This window comes from Bos indicus, chromosome 9 (assembly GCF_029378745.1).
Source record: "Bos indicus isolate NIAB-ARS_2022 breed Sahiwal x Tharparkar chromosome 9, NIAB-ARS_B.indTharparkar_mat_pri_1.0, whole genome shotgun sequence".
In the NCBI taxonomy this organism is placed as follows: domain Eukaryota; kingdom Metazoa; phylum Chordata; class Mammalia; order Artiodactyla; family Bovidae; genus Bos; species Bos indicus.
The window spans coordinates 91,158,474-91,171,814 of NC_091768.1; positions in this window are offsets into that span (position 1 = coordinate 91,158,474).

Consider the following 13,341-nt stretch of genomic DNA (forward strand, 5'->3'; position numbering starts at 1 on the left):
TGAACTATGGTGCTTGGAGAAGACTCTTGAGAGTCCCTTGGATGGCAAGGAAATCCAACCAATCTGTCCTAAAAGAGATCAGTCCTGGGTGTTCATTGGAAGGACTGATGTTGAAGCTGCAACTCCAATACTTTGGCCACCTGATGGGAAGAGTTAACTCATTGGAAAAGACCCTGATGCTGGGAAAGATTGAGGACAGGAGAAGGGGATGATCGAGGATGAGATGGTTGGATGGCATCACTGACTCAGTGCACATGGGTTTGGGTGAACTCTGGGAGTTGTTGATGGACAGGGAGGCCTGGCATGCTGTAGTTCAGGGGGTTGCAAAAAGCTGGACATAACTGAGTGACTGGACTGAACTGAACTGAACACCAATTCTCTGTTCAGTTCAGTTCAGTTGAGTCGCTCAGTCATGTCCGACTCTTTGTGACTCCATGAATTGCAGCAAGCCAGGCCTCCCTGTCCATCACCAACTACCGGACTTCACTCAGACACACGTCCATCGAGTCAGTGATGCCATCCAGCCATCTCATCCTCTGTGGTCCCCTTCTCCTCCTACCCCCAATCCCTCCCAGCATCAGAGTCTTTTCCAATGAGTCAACACTTCGCATCAGGTGGCCAATGTACTGGGTTTCAGCTTTAGCATCATTCCCTCCAAAGAAATCCCAGGGCTGATCTCCTTCAGAATGGACTGGTTGTATCTCCTTGCAGTCCAAGGGACTCTCAAGAGTCTTCTCCAACACCACAGTTCAAAAGCATCAATTCTTTGGTGTTCAGCCTTCTTCACAGTCCAACTCTCACATCCATACATGACCATGGGAAAAACCATAGTCTTGACTAGATGGACCTTTGTTGGTAAAGTAATGTCTCTGCTTTTGAATATGCTGTCTAGGTTGGTCATAACTTTCCTTCTAAGGAGTAAGCGTCTTTTAATTTCATGGCTGCAGTCACCGTCTGCAGTGATTTTGGAGCCCCCAAAAATAAAGCCTGACACTATGTCCACTGTTTCCCCATCTATTTCCCATGAAGTGATGGGACTGGATGCCAGGATCTTCATTTTCTGAATGTTTCACTTCAAGCCAACTTTTTCACTCTCCTCCTTCACTTTCATCAAGAGGCTTTTTAGTTCCTCTTCACTTTCTGCCATAACGGTGGTGTCATCTGCATATCTGAGGTGATTGATATTTCTCCCGGCAATCTTGATTCCAGCTTGTGCTTCTTCCACTCCAGCGTTTCTCATGATGTACTCTGCATATATGTTAAATAAGCAGGGTGACAATATACAGCCTTGATGTACTCCTTTTCCTATTTGGAACCAGTCTGTTGTTCCATGTCCAGTTCTAACTGTTGCTTCCTGACCTGCATACAGATTTCTCAGGAGGCAGGTCAGGTGGTCTGGTATTCCCATCTCTTTCAGAATTTCCCACAGTTTATTGTGATCCACACAGTCAAAGGCTTTGGCATAGTCAAGAAAGCAAAAATAGATGGTTTCTGGAACTCTCTTGCTTTTTCCATGATCCAGCAGATGCTGCAATTTGATCTCTGGTTCCTCTGCCTTTTCTAAAACCAGCTTGAACATCTGGAAGTTCACGGTTCATGTATTGCTGAAGCCTGGCTTGGAGAATTTTGAGCATTACTTTACTAACATGTGAGATGAGTGCAATTGTGCAGTAGTTTGAGCATTCTTTGACATCGCCTTTCTTTGGGATTGGTATGAAAACTGACCTTTTCCAGTCCTGTGGCCACTGCTGAGTTTTCCAAATTTGCTGGCATATGGAGTGCAGCACTTTCACAGCATCATCTTTCAGGATTTGAAATAGCTCAACTGGAATTCCATCACCTCCACTAGCTTTCTTCATAGTGATTCTTTCTAAGGCCCACTTGACTTCACATTCCAGGATGTCTGGCTCTAGGTCAGTGATCACACCATCGTGATTATCTGGGTCATGAAGATCTTTTTTGTACAGTTATTCTGTGTATTCTTGCCATCTCTTCTTAATATCTTCTGCCTCTGTTATGTCCATAGCATTTCTGTCCTTTATCGAGCCCATCTTTGCATGAAATGTTCCCTTGGTATCTCTAATTATCTTGAAGAGATCTCTAGTCTTTCCCATTCTGTTGTTTTCCTCTATTTCTTTGCATTGATTGCTGAGAAGGCTTTCTTATCTCTTTTTGCTATTCTTTGGAACTCTGCATTCAGATGCTTAACTCTTTCCTTTTCTCCTTTGCTTTTTGCTTCCCTTCTTTTCACAGCTATTTGTAAGGCCTCCCCAGACAGCCATTTTGCTTTTTTGCATTTCTTTTCCATGGGGATGGTCTTGATCCCTGTCTCCTGTACAATGTCATGAACCTCATTCCATAGTTCATCAGGCACTCTATCTATCAGATCTAGGCCCTTAAATCTATTTCTCGACTACATGTTCCGACGGGCTCTGAGAGAGGTAGGACCCGGAAGTGAGGGTGTGCGAGGCCTCTCTGGAAGTTGTCCCGGGTGTTCGCCGCTGGAGCTCTGGGTTGAGAGGACGGGGTCCCGCTGCCGGGAGAATCCTCCACTGCCGCCGGTGCCCGGAGCCCAGCCCTTTCCTATCCTAACCCAACCTTCTCCAGTCCCAGACGCCAGCGCCTGTCCCAAAAAAAAAATCTATTTCTCATTCCCACTGTATAATCATAAGGGAGATGATTTAGGTCATACCTGAATGGTCTAGTGGTTTTCCCTACTTTCTTCAATTTAAGTCTGAATTTGGTAATAAGTTGTTCATTATCTGAGCTACAGTCAGCTCCCGGTCTTGTTTTTGTTGACTGTATAGAGCTTCTCCATTTTGGCTGCAAAGAACATAATCAATCTGATTTCGGTGTTGACCATCTGGTGATGTCTATGTGAAGAGTCTTCTCTTGTGTTGTTGGAAGAGGGTGTTTGCTATGACCAGTGCATTCTCTTGGCAAAATCTATTAGCCTTTGCCCTGCTTCATTCCATTTTCCAAGGCCAAATTTTCCTGTTACTCCAGGTGTTTCTTGACTCCCTACTTTTGCATTCCAGTCCCCTATAATGAAAAGGACATATTTTTTGGGTGTTAGTTCTAAAAGGTCTCGTAGGTCTTCATAGAATCATTCAACTTCAGCTTCTTCAGCATTACTGGTTGGGGCATAGACTTGGATTACTGTGATATTGAATGGTTTGCCTTGGAAACGAACAGAGATCGTTCTATTGTTTTTGAGATTGCATCCAAGTACTGCATTTTGGACTCTTTTGTTGACCATGATGGTTACTCCATTTCTTCTGAGGGATTCCTGCCTGCAGTAGTAGATATAATGGTCATCTGAGTTAAATTCATCCATTCCAGTCCATTTCAGTTCGTTGATTCCTAGAATGTCGACATTCACTCTTGCCATCTCTTGCTTGACCACTTTCAATTTATGCAATATTGCTCTTTACAGCATTGGACCTCGCTTCTATCACCAGTCACATCCACAGCTAGGTATTGTTTTTGCTTTTGCTCCATCCCTTCATTCTTTCTGAAGTCATTTCTCCACTGATCTCCAGTAGCATATTGGGCACCTACTGACCTGGGGAGTTCCTCTTTCAGTATCCTATCATTTTGCCTTTTCATACTGTTCATGGGGTTCTTAAGGCAAGAATACTGAAGTGGTTTGTCATTCCCTTCTCCAGTGGACCACATTCTGTCAGATTCTCTGTAGTCTCTTCTAAAAAAAAAAAAAAAGAATAAAAAGTATAGAAGAAGAGGGAACACTTCTTAACCACTCTATAAGTAACCTAACACTAAGACTAGACAAGGACATTAAAAGAAAAACAATGACCAATATATTTTATAAACATTTATAAATATTTAACAAAATATCAGCCAATCTCATCAAGTAATATATAAAGCAGATAATATGTTATGACCAAGTGGAGTTCATTCTAGAAACACAAAAATCATTCTACACTTATAAACCAGTCAATCAGTATAATTTATCATATTTGGTTGGCCATAAAGTTCATTCAGGTTTTTCCATACCATCTTGGGTTGGCCAATAGTAATAGACTGAACAGAAAAACTACACAATAAGATCAATAAATATAGAAAAGAAGCTCACAAAAGTCATTATTAATTTATGATAAAAACCCAAAAAATCTAGGAAAAGAAAGGAACTCCTCGACTTAAACCTGAAACTAACATCACGTTTAATGGTGAGAGACTGAACCCTTTTTCTAAGATCGACAACAAGGTATGAATGTTCTCTCTCATTCAGTTCAGTTCAGATCAGTTCAGTCGCCCAGTCGTGTCTGACTCTTTGCGACCCCATGAATTGCAGCACACCAGGCCTCCCTGTCCATCACCCACTCCCGGACTTCACTCAAACTCACATCCATCGAGTTGGTGATGCCATCCAGACATCTCATCCTCTGTCATCCCCTTCTCCTCCTGCCCCCAATCCCTCCCAGCATCAGAGTCTTTTCCAATGAATCAACTCTTTACATCTGTTGGCCAAAGTACTGGAGTTTCAACTTTAGCGTCACTCCTTCCAAAGAACACACGGGGCTGATCTCCTGTAGAATAGACTGGTTGGATCTCCCTGCAGTCCAAGGGACTCTCAAGAGTCGTCTCCAACACCACAGTTCAAAAGCATCAATTCTTCAGTGCTCAGCTTTCTTCACAGTCCAACTCTCACATCCATACATGACTACTGGAAAAACCATAGCCTTGACTAGACGGACTTTTGTTGGCCAAGTAATGTCTCTGCTTTTGAATATGCTATCTAGGTTGGTCATAACTTTCCTTCCAATTACCTCCATTTAATATTGTAACAGAAATCTTAACATTGCAACAGTATAAGAAAAAGTATTAAAAGTTATCCATATCAGATTACAATAGAAAAAAAAATCCTCCTAGAACTAACAAGTGACTATGTCAGGATTACAGCATGTAAGTTTGACAGGATACAAAAAACAGTTACTTCCCCGTATATTAGTGATGACAATTTGATTTTGAAATTTTAAAAATGTGCTTTGTTACAGGGTAGACCTCCAGGTCAGAAGTACATATATACACATGTCTTCATCCATTCAACCTGATATCTGGCTTTAATTATAATACCTGTACTTCCTGGAACAAATCTGTCTTGCTCTTTTTTTTTTTTTAACCTCTCCAGGAATTTTAGTGTTACTGTATTTAGATATCTTGTGCCATCAGTAAAAAGAAATAGTTTTGTAAGCCCTGGGCATTTGGAGGAAAAAAAATTATCCAGAGAATACAACATATTCTAAGATGGCTCTCTGAGGTTTTCCCTGTGCTCTAGCTCTCCTAAATCATTTTTTGTCTTGTGTTGAAGTCATGGGCTTCCTGGCACTTTTTATTAAGAATTCTACAAGTATTCATTCATTTAATTGATATTCAGATTCTCCAGAGTTTGCCATTTCCTATATAGGTGCCTGTCTTAAAATCATAAGAATGGAAATCATTCATCCCAGGAACCACAGGTAACTTTATTACCATTCAGTCAGCCATGAAAATAATCTCTAATCAATTGCCCAAATGTATGAAGAAGTAGCTCAGATCTAAAAAGAAAGAAAACATATGCTCACAATTTTTAATCAATCCATCAGCCTGTTTTTAATGGGAATCCATCAGAAATAAAATGGTGTATGTTTGCTTCAGATACTTACATTATTTCTCTTAGTTTGGTAATAGGGAAATATTAAGGGGAAAAAAAAACAGGCACACAGAATACTTCAGCTGGAAAGGATTTTGACAATCACTTAGCTTGAGCCATTAGTCTATGAATGAGGAAAGAATGTATAAATTTTAAATGACTTTCTCTAGTATACACAGCAAAGCAATGGCAGGACCAGAAATTATGTTCCACAACTAATGTTTAAAACCACATTATGAAATGTAATCATGGAACCAAAGAGTAAATGACCAAAACAATAATTTTTAAAATGAAAAAAAAAAGAAATGGTGTTCACTAAAATCTACAGAAAATGACAGAATTATTTTGATGTTATCATTAAATACTTTCCAAACTCATGAGTGGATTAATAATTAGTACTTAAGTCTTATGTTTGTACTATTACAATAAATAACTTTAAATTTTGAAGTCCTTACTTGGTGTTAGGTATACAGTACACCTGATCTCAAACCTCAGGACTGATTTTATAAGGAAGTAATCTTAATTTCAATTTACACTGAGGAGAGTGAAGCATAAGGAATTTGGGAATCTTGTGCAGAATGCTTTAGATATAAAACTAGTTCACCCAGAGCCAATACTGCAGCTGCTGACCTTTGTCTACTCCACTATATGCTAATAAGTTTTGCCAGAATTTCATCTTCCACTGTGCTTTTATATTTGGTGGTCTCTTTGGCTGTCATTAAGACACTATTCAACTTGGAGGGAATGAATTCCCATTTCTGTTTTAATCTCCCTGTACTATAGTCATGGTCTCACAGGCTGACTCCCTGCTTTTGCTGCTACTTTCAAGGGATTGGGGCTCAACCCTGAGATTTTAGGAACAGATGATCCACTTTCTCTCTATTTAAATCTCTATATGCAGAGAAGTTGCAGCACCCTTGACGAAACCAAAATCACTTTACTAAATATGGTGAGTATAAACGAGGATGCACAACACATACAATTGGTGAGTGCAGGTGTGTGGATTTAGAGCAGTTTGGGACTTCTCCACCACAGAAAGATCATCATTTGAATACTTCAGTATAGCCATGATCTTAGTCTACTTCCAACTTAGGCTTCTTCTGCAGGTCTCTCTCAAAAGAGAGAGCATATTATTTGTTGGTTTCTAATCTTCCGCTATTGCTGGATCAGGTGCAACTTCACTAACCTGCCGATCTAAGTGAGTGTGTTGACTTATGAGCTACAGCTTCTCCAATTTTTTTGATTCTTTATCCTTCCAGCCCTCCTAGATCTTAGATTTTCACTGCCAGAAATACCTGTCGCTTCCTCAACCCCAGACCCTCCATAATACTTCCTGCTGACCTATTTCTGAGTATTGTGTTTTCCTTTATGTCTTCCTGATTTAGCCAAAAAATGTATGTTGTTAGGGTGATCAATTATTGATACTTTTCTTGTCATTTACTATATATGTGAAAGGTATTTCTAGGTATTACCAAAGGTATTCTCTAAAAGTGCCATTTTATAGAAATTTATTACAATGTATTGAAATGTACATATTTTACAAATGTACATAAAATATAAGTATTTATTTTAACTTGCTGCCTATATTTATACATGAATACTTAGCTTCAACTCAGTTTTTCTATAACCTACAATCATTTGTAGTAGTATTTACTTCCACTTTGTTAAACAATAATTGTCAATGAACCTAGAATCTCTGAAGTACTGATCATTAATATAATCTTCTATGTTTACCTGATGCAGGAAACATGCAAGAAAATAGAGACTTTTACTAAACTCAGTATCTACAATTATCCATTGGAATTATAAAAAAAATACCTAAACAAGTTTTAACTTTCTACCTACTATTCAACTTCTTGAGAACAACTTTGTTTCATGGTGAACACTAGGTCAGAAAAGATATCTTGAGCCAATTTAATGTCTTATCTCTCCTACTTTTATAAATAAATGGTGAGAATTTTTCATTGCCTTTTCAATAGCATTTCACACTTCTGCTATTGACTGTCATTTAGTTTGAGCAAAATTTGCTACATCCTCAGCTCTAGGACAAGGCTCTGATTGACCTAAAATTACCCCCTGTTCTTGGATAAGGAGGGGACACATAATAAGTGACCTACACCAATTAGTGGATGAATGACAATTCTTCTAACTCATAGCGTTTATCAAGTACACACTTGATCTTTTTATTTTTCTTCAATTAGAGTGGAGTTCAAGACTTTCGTTCAAAAGCTCTATGTTCTTTTAAAATTAGCCTCCAATTAAAATAAATAAATTTAAATCAAAAAAAAAAGATTAAAAAAATAAAATAAAATTACATGGTGTTCAGATGTAAAGCCTGGAATCACTGCAGACATTTCACTAACACGAAAGAGGATAAAGATGATACTAATACAACAGAGGAGTTTATAGCTCAGAGAATGACTGAGAAATGGAGCCAGAGCCTTGTTCAAACTGAGATTCAAGCTTGCCCAACACCTGGATATTTATAATTACGTTATCCAACAAATCGCTATGCATGTTCCAAGTATTTGAACCATTAATTTTCTATTACTGCAAATGAAAACATGCTAACTGATGTAACCTATTTAATATCCAGGCACTAAGAGATATGCTAAGAGTACAGGGCAGGGTTGGGGGTGGGAAGGCTTATCCTGTGTACTTAAAAGCTCAGCTACTACTAGAGAAAATCATATGCTAAAGTAATTCACTGCAATTGATCCCATCCTTTAGGTAAGAGCACTTTCTGGTATGCACCTAAGAATCCTGTTGACGTTCCTTTGATCTCAGAAAATTCATGAGGGAAATTTCTCAATCATATAATGGATCAGTGAGCAGAAAAAAGCAGAAGAAATTCTCTAGTAACACGGTGACTTTTTTTAATAAGCTGGAACAAGGGACGTGAAGAGAGTAATGCTTTCAGTTAAGCAGGTGGTCATTCATCCATTTATCCATTAATTAATTCATTATTATGCAAATGTCAGACACATGAAGCTTACAAGTAAATGTAAAATGAATACCTATGATAGTTGCGGTATGCAGACAAAGGGACATTTAACCTAGTCATAAAAATTATGGAATACTTCTCAATAAAGTATCAACTGACCTGAAATTCAAAGAATGAATAAGAATTGAATTGAAATTACCAAATTGAAAACTACTGGTAAAAAAAATACTAGAAACCCATAAAATTGGTTATTTTTGATGTCTAAAACATTTTACTGTCTAACTTTAAAATAGCATTTGGATTTAAAATTGAACAAACATGTATTTATATGCTACTAGTAAGTAGTAGTTTCAGCTATTGCGTGTTATTTGTACCAGATCCTATGTTAATACTGGTCTTTGCTTGTCTTTTCCATGGAAACCATCAGACATTTTATGCTAAATAGAAATTAGGTAAATGAACCAAAAAGTATTGTTTTCTAAGTTGTCATTCCTTCTTAGAAGCACTGGCTCAACATGTCACACTGCAAATGATGTTATTGAAACCACTGAGGACTGTGTCCTAAAACCTTTGTCAGGAGACCAACAAAAAGAACAAAGGATCCCCTTCAGCAAAGGATGAACACAGAAACAAACTCTCTACTTGCTTAATTAAAAAATTATTTTCCAAGAAAACACATACTTTTCAAAGTCTATCTCAAGAATTCATTTATTAAAAGTTTATGAATACAGGTAAGAAAAAATAACAAAATTCAAATAACTCAAAACTCAAACTCCTAATTATTGCTCAAGTTTCTTAGTAAAGTTATATCTAAAGCTTTTTTATGAAATTTTATCTCTTTTATTAACTGCAATAGCCACTGGGACTGTTCTTGGCATCTAATAGGAACTCAATAACTATTTATTGATTAAAGTTAAAAATTAATTTGAAGTGTCTTCCAGCATCTTTCAATCTATGGTTCTGAAAATATTAGCATCTGAGGAAACATTCCTGATAATTTTGCAGTCTTCTTTCCCTTTATTTCCCCCGAACATTATACCAGTGGGACAAAAAATTATACACTTGAAATCCATCAGTAATCAAAGTACAGGTTTCCATAGAAACCCAAACCCTTGTGCCTTCATTTTTTTTCCATGCAGAGATACAACAGCAGATTCAAATTTACTTAAGAGGATAAATACTGTTCAAATGATTACATGTTCATGTAATGTGCTAAATATATGCTGAAGATTCTAAATCTCATTTGTTTTTAGCTGTGAACTTATTAGAGGATTTGGAATTTCTATTTTGCTTTCTTAAACATCCCAATTGCTATGTTGGTAAACAAGTGTCTTGGTTTCATTGGTTGGTGGGTTGCTATTTTTGTTTTTGCTTTTTTAGTGCAAGTGGTTTGAGAGATGATCCCAGAGAAGAACCAGTATGTATTGCAGGGAAACGAGACAGAGACAGGAAGTCAATATAAGATGTGTTATTAAATGGATTAGGGCTCTAGGGCAAAGGGGACTCCATCTCATCAGGGTTCTACTGGGAGAACATACAGAGATGTCTCCGCTCAGGCAAAGAAACAATTATTTATCCAAGAACTCCCATTTGTCATCAACTGAAGGCTGTTTCTAAGGTTATTAACTTCTGGCACTTCAAGTCTCTTTTCAGCCTAAAGTGGGCTCAGCTGATTACAACCATTGGAAGGAGCCCAAAGCCAAGGACTGAATGTGCCTGTAGTGAGACACAATCTTTGCACACAAGAACAGTGAGTGCAAGGGGGTACGTGCAGGGCACCAGCAGTGTCTGCTCCATAGTCTAGAAGGTGTTCAGCCATTTTTATTATTTTTATTATTACTGTTTTTATTAATATTTTCTTGTATATTTAATATTACTTTTAGTTGTCTTAAAATTTTTAACTGATATGTATCAAATTCCTCCATTGAGCAACAGCCAAAAGTAAACAAATAAATAAACAAGTAATATTTGAAAATGTTATTCAGTTCAGTTCAGTCCAGTCTCTCAGTTGTGTCTGACTCTTTGCGACCCCATGAATTGCAGCACGCCAGGCCTCTCTGTCCATCACCAACTACAAGAGTTCACTCAAACTCACCTCCATCGAGTCAGTGATGCCATCCAGCCATCTCATCCTCTGTCATCCCCTTCTCCTCCTGCCCCCAATCCCTCCCAGCATCAGGGTCTTTTGCAATGAGTCAACTCTTCACATGAGGTGGCCAAAGTACTGGAGTTTCAGCTTCAGCATCAGTCCTTCCAATGAACACCCAGGACTGATTTCCTTTAGGATGGACTGGTTGGATCTCCTTGCAGTCCAAGGGACTCTCAAGAGTCTTCTCCAACATCACAGTTCAAAAGCATAGATTCTTCAGCACTCAGCTTTCTTCACAGTCCAACTCTCACATCCATACATGACCACTGGAAAAAACATAGCCTTGACTAGACAGACCTTTGTTGGCAAAGTAATATTAGTCTCTGCTTTTTAATTTGCTATCTAGGTTGGTCATAATTTTCCTTCCAAGAAGTAAGCGTCTTTTAATTTTATGGCTGCAGTCACCATCTGCAGTGATTTTGGAACCCAGAAAAATAAAGTCAGCCACTGTGTTCACTGTTTCCCCATCTATTTGCCATGAAGTGATGGGACAAGATGCCATGATCTTCATTTTCTGAGTGTTAAGCTTTAAGCCATTTTTTCACTCTCCTCTTTCACTTTCATCAAGAGGCTTTTTAGTTCCTCTTCACTTTCTGCCATAAGGGTGGTATCACCTGCATATCTGAGATTATTGATATTTCTCCCGGCAATCTTGATTCCAGCTTGTGCTTCTTCCAGTCCAGCGTTTCTCATGATGTACTCTGCATAGAAGTTCAATAAGCAGGGTGACAATATACAGCCTTGACGTACTCTTTTCCTATTTGGAACCAGTCTGTTGTTCCATGTCCAGTTCTAACTGTTGCTTCCTTACCTGCATACAGATTTCTCAAAAGGCAGATCAGGTGGTCTGGTATTCCCATCTCTTTCAGAATTTTCCACAGTTTATTGTGATCCACAGGGTCAAAGGCTTTGGCACAGTCAAGAAAGCAGAAATAGATGTTTTTCTGGAACTCTCTTGCTTTTTCCATGATCCAGCGGATGTTGGCAATTTGATCTCTGGTTCCTCTGCCTTTTCTAAAGCCAGCTTGAACATCTGGAAGTTCACGGTTCACGTATTGCTGAAGCCTGGCTTGGAGAATTTTGAGCATTACTTTACTAGTATGTGAGATGTGTGCAATTGTGCAGTAGTTTGAGCATTCTTTGGCATTGCCTTTCTTTGGGATTGGAATGAAAACTGATCTTTTCCAGTCCTGCGGTCACTGCTGAGTTTTCCAAATTTGCTGGCATATTGAGTGCAGCACTTTCACAGCATCGTCTTTCAGATTTGAAATTGCTCAACTGGAATTCCAACACCTCCACTAGCTTTGTTTGTAGTGAGGCTTTCTAAGGCCCAGTTGACTTCACATTCCAGGATGTCTGGCTCTAGGTGAGTGATCATGCCACCGTGATTATCTGGGTCATGAAGATCTTTTTTGTACAGTTCTTCTGTATATTCTTGCCACCTCTTCTTAATATCTTCTGCTTCTGTTAGGTCCATACCATTTCTGTCCTATATTGAGCCCATCTTTGCATGGAATATTCCCTTGGTATCTCCAGTTTTCTTGAAGAGATCTCTAGTCTTTCCCATTCTGTTGTTTTCCTCTATTTCTTTGCACTGATTGGTGAAGAAGGCTTTCTTATCTCTCCTTGATGTTCTTTGGAACTCTGCATTCAGATGCTTATATCTTTCCTTTTCTCCTTTGCTTTTCACTTCTCTTCTCTTCACAGCTATTTGTAAGGCCTCCTCGGACAGCCATTTTGCTTTTTTGCATTTCTTTTCCATGGGGATGGTCATGATCCCTGTGTCCTGTACAATGTCACAAACCTCCATGACATTTATATGTGTCACTAAGTACCCTATGTGGGTACAAAGAAAATCCTAGGACATATTCATAAAAGACCACAGTCAGTTCTATATTAAATATTGTAAAAATTCTCACCAGAAGTTTCTGGAATTGCCTTCACTCCTTGTTGTTTCTTGGTCTATTTATTGTGTTTAAAACTTAGATACCCTTTATGCACCCTCAGGAAATATGTATGCATACAAATCAATATTTTATTCACATGCACACTATATTCTACAATTTCAAATAATTCACACAACCACTAAATATCTGCCAAATCAAGTCCTAGATAGTCTCTCCAGACATGAGCCACAGTCCACTCAGGGAAGGCAAAGTCCCCAGGGTCAACCACCTGTTTCACCCTCATCATTAAAAAATGATACTTTCTGATAGTAATGTGCTGATATTTAAAAACAATTATGAGGGTGAAGGGATTGCAAAACAATTATGAGGATGCATATATAAGAATTTAAGAGAACTTTCAAATCAACAATCCAATAAAACAGACAATACATTCTAAAGCAAGATGCTTTACAGTGGTAAATGATTAGACATCTGGTTGGAGACAATTGGGCTTCCCTGGTGGCTCAGGTAGTAAAGAACCTGCCTGCAACACAAGAGACCTGGATTGGATCCCTGGGTCGGGAAGATCCCCTAGAGAAGGAAATGGTTACCCACTCTAGTATTCTTGCCTGGAGAATCCCACGGACAGAGGATACAGCCCATAGGGTTGCAAAGGGTCAGACAAGACTAAGTGACTAACACTTTGAGA